At 39.1% G+C, this 4,427-nt stretch overlaps 1 long non-coding RNA gene across 1 annotated transcript; it reads left to right on the top strand.

Moving 5' to 3' along the window:
- Positions 1-109: 109 nt before the first annotated feature.
- On the top strand, positions 110-4,037 carry LOC131832637 (uncharacterized). Its single transcript, XR_009354124.1, has 2 exons — positions 110-330; positions 941-4,037. It is a non-coding gene; the product is annotated as an uncharacterized LOC131832637 (long non-coding RNA).
- The last annotated feature ends 390 nt before the right edge of the window (positions 4,038-4,427 follow it).

Consider the following 4,427-nt stretch of genomic DNA (forward strand, 5'->3'; position numbering starts at 1 on the left):
CGGAACCCAAGGCCAACCCAGGGCTTCCGCTTCCGCCCCCGCTGTTTGAAGGTGCTGATTCGTCTACACTGCCAAGCTGGGCCCACCCCATCCGGCTCGCTTTACACTCTCTGATTGGTCATTTGCAGGGGGCGGGGCTGTAGAGAGGCGTAGAAAGGTGAGAAGGTTGGGAAGAGTAGGAGGTAGTTGGGAGCTGTTGGAACTGGCAGGGGTTCCCGGTGGCCGGTGAACAGGATTCTGGAAGCTGTGACGAAATGTTTGAAAAGACTTGAGGAATACCTGCTGCATTCTCCTCGCTGTATTCCAGCATTAAGAAAGCCTGGGTAAGAGGTTAGAACAAAGATCCCCGGTTCTCTCTGGGAGTGCATAGGGGAGCCGGAATAAGTCCGGGAAGAACGGGAAACGTCCTCCTGGTTTTCTATCAGTTTTTAGACTCCAGGGGAGGGCTACTTAGTTATTTCTGGATCCTGCAGAACATTCTGAAGGTAGCTTCATTTTAGAAGCAGCTGTCAGCTATGAATATCCTTTCCGCATTTAAGAACGTGTGTTAGAAACTCTCATACCCTTAAGTTTCAAAAGGCTTTGACATTCCAACTGACAGACTGTTTATGTGCTTCCAGCTTTTAGCTAAACCTATAGAGCCAGTTTGGTAAATAGGATCTTAAAGCCTTTCAGAACCAATAAACCAAACAGATATCTAACTTCTCCATTAGATATACGGGAAGTGTCCTATATTGTAATTCTCATTTTCTGAGGGGCAGGCATTGTACTGAATTCTTTACCTGCATTATATCAGTTAATCTGTACAAAAATCCAGAAAGGTAGGCAGTTTTCCATGTTAAGTGAGAAAACAGGTTCAAGTGGTTAAGTAATTTGCTTTTGCTCCTTGAGCTAGTTAGTGGTAAGTGGGAATTCTAACCTTGGTCTCTTGACTCCAAAGGCACTGCTAAGTATTTGACCTGTCAGACTGTACCTGCCACCTGAGAATTTCTGACTAATGACTCTGTGGACAAGAAGACCTCGGTGTTGAGTGCACTTAGCCTGGAATTCTCACAGAGGCACTGAAGGAGTGTTATCTTCCCCAATGTCATCCGTCCTAGCTGAAGTCTGGAGCTGGATTTCTGCCCCCATCTACTAAATCCTTAACATCTCCCTTTTCCAACCTGGCCTCTTTTAATACAAACTACTTTCTTAAAGCAAAATGGGCCTTTTGTGTGTTCTTCCTAAGGTTATCTACAAAATTAAAATAGTTGTTTATTCCCTAGTTACTAAACTAATGCATATTCCATTGTTAAATTTCAGAAAATAGAAGAACAAAGAAAAGTAACCCTTACCGTGCAACCAAGTATAACCACTACTTACTTTTTGGTACACAATATTTCTTCCCTTGGACATACCGTGCACACAGATTGTCTCTGCGCTTTCAGCCACAGCCACTGGCACCTTTAATCCTTCCTGCTGTGGGCAAACCTATTTCATCCAATGTATGAAACCTTTTGCGATTTTTTCCCTCTGTATTCTTACAGCATTCATGTTGTATGATAATTACCTATTCGTATGTCTTTTGGACCAAGTTCCTAGAAGCAAGCTAAAGTTCTAGAACTATTAGAATAAAGCAAGAGATAGAAGAGACCAGAATGTCAGATGCACAAGTGGTTTCACAGACCAGTTTGTGAACTGGGGTTCATCTATGGTGAAGTTTCTGCAGATCAGCGGAGGAATGAGAAAAGGATATATATAGTGAGTTTTCATTTAGTCAAATTTATTCATAAGGATTGTGCTTTATTTTGAAATTGTCTCTTCTATTTCTTGCATGTGATGACAGTTATAGAGCCGTAGTTGTTTTCTAAATATTCTTCCTTGGAAAATAAAATATTGCTAACTTTATTTCCTACCATTTAGTTTATTTTATTTTTGAAATTTTTCTTGGTTCATGAAGTCCTAAAATCTAGTAATCACTGAGATAGAGAATGGCCACCAGTTTCAGCAGTCATAATGCTGGCGTGACCCTAATCTGCTTTCTTTACTTGCTATAGGTATTTTCTGTATTCTTTCTGGATATGACTTAGTCTAAGTCTGAGGATGGATCTGAGCTTGATGGTGTTTAGAAAATAGGAACTGGTTGTAACTGGCAGATAGTACTAGGGCCAAAAGTAAGATATTAGTCATTCTTTATGAAGTTTATGTAGATAAAATGAAATTTCTGTTTGTCACTGTATTATATGAATATATGTAGATGGAATTTTGCCATCCATGTAGGCTGTTTGTGTTAGACTGACAACAGACTAGTTGTTGTCAGTGTGACAAAATAATAAGAGAATTCACTTTGAGGGATCCTGAGAGGTGGGCACTGTTAACCCTTTGGCATGTATTTCCATCTCTCTCTGTAAATATGTCATGGTGGTCTTAAAATATGCTACAACTTCTTTGATGTCTTTCCCATAAAAAGATATACCTTGTGATGGACTTAAATGATTGATTTATACAATAGACTATAGTGAAAGTCATCATAATCCCTATATGTGATGTCAGAGGCTAGGTCACAAAAGGCCATGCAACTCCATCTTGTCTGTTGAAACGCTTACTTTTGGAACTCACAGCCATCGTGTAAGAAGTCTGACTACCTGAGTCTGGCGTGGTGTGAAAAGTCCAGAACATTAGGGAGACCTCTTGAAGTACTCTCATTAACAATCACAGCTGATCCCACCCCATCCAGTTAGCCCAGGTACCAGTTACGTGAGTGGGGTAGCAGATTCCAGCTCTCAGCCGTTTGAGCCTCCTTCAGCCCGGTCTTGCCAGCTGAGGCCGTAGACTTGTGGACCAGAAGTGTGCCATTCCTATTCTATCTTGTCCTAATTCCTGACTTGGAGAATCCATGGCTTTAAAAGAATTGGAAAACAAGACACCGACTGGGAGAAATATTTGCAAAAAATACATCTGATAAAGGATTATTACCCAAAATGTATAAAGAGCTTCTAAAACTCAACAAGAAAATAAAAACTCATTTAAAAAATGGGCCAGACACCTTAACAGACCTCACCAAAGAAGATAATACAGATGTCAAATAAGTATATGCAAAGAAGTTCTACATTATATCATCATGAAAATGCAAAGTAAAACAAAATGACTTACCACTACACACGTATTTAGAATGGCCAGAATCCAGAACACTGACAACACCAAAAGCTGGTAAAGATGTGGAGTGAAAGGATTCTCATACATTGTTAATGGGAATGCAGAATGATACAGCCACTTTGGAAGATAGTTTGTAAGTTTCTTATAAAATGAAACATACTCTTTCCATGTGATCCAGATATTGCACTTGTTATTATTTACCTAAGGGAGCCGAAACCTTATGTCCACACAGAAACCTGCGCATTGAACGTTATAGCACGTTTACTCATAATTGCTAAACTTAAGGAGCGACCAACATGTCCTTCGGTAGATAAATGGATTAGTAAACAGTGGTACATTCAGACAATGGAATATTATTTAGCACTAAAAAGAATTGAGCCATCAAGCTATAAAAAGACTTAGAGGAAACTTAAATGCATACTACTGGGTGAAAGAAGCCAAACTGAAAAGGCTACACACTATGATTCTAACTATGTGCCATTCTGGAAAAGATAAAACTATAGAGACAGTAAAAAATGTCAGTGACTGCCAGATGGGGACAAGGAAGAGATGACTAGGCAGAATACAGAGGATTTTTAGAGCAATGAAAATATTCTGTATATTATAATGATGAATATAGGTCACTGTGCTTTTGTCCAAATTCATAGAGTGTACAACACCAGTAATGAACCCTAAGGTAAACAGTGGACTTTGGGTGATTTTGATGTGTCGATACAGATTCATCCTTGGTAAAAAAAAGTGCCCTGCTGGTAAACAATACTGATAATGGGAGAGGCTGTGCATGTGGGGGGACAGTGGTTATATACGAATTCTCTGTGCCTTTTGCTCAATTTTGTTGTAAATCTGAAACTGCTCTGAGAAAACAATAAAATCTTAAAAAGAATCCTTAAGCATTATGAAAATGTTTGTTTTACTTCTTTGTTTAGGGGTGTTTTTTTTGTGTCTGTGCCAGGGAATAGATAACTGGAACCATGTCCTTTATATTTGTGTACACTCAACCTATTAGTAAAAGGCTTCTTGCTTAGAATGACTTTTTGCCTGGAACTGACTTTAAGCCTAGAAAAGGCATCTAGGGTTTTCTTTTTTAGGAATATGTTGCCTTCAGAGTCTGAGATTGTGCTAACCAATGAAAGAGTTAAGTGTTAGATTTAAAGGTTGCAAATTCAGGAAAAGGATGTGAGTAGGTCTTTACATTATGATTAATTCTGTATATGTCATTTTTTTCCTCTTCCCCCAAATCAGACGGAAAATAGCTTACCATGTACCAAATGAAAGGGGAAGAAAATAAAAGT

This window comes from Mustela lutreola, chromosome 1, assembly GCF_030435805.1.
Source record: "Mustela lutreola isolate mMusLut2 chromosome 1, mMusLut2.pri, whole genome shotgun sequence".
NCBI classification, from domain to species: domain Eukaryota; kingdom Metazoa; phylum Chordata; class Mammalia; order Carnivora; family Mustelidae; genus Mustela; species Mustela lutreola.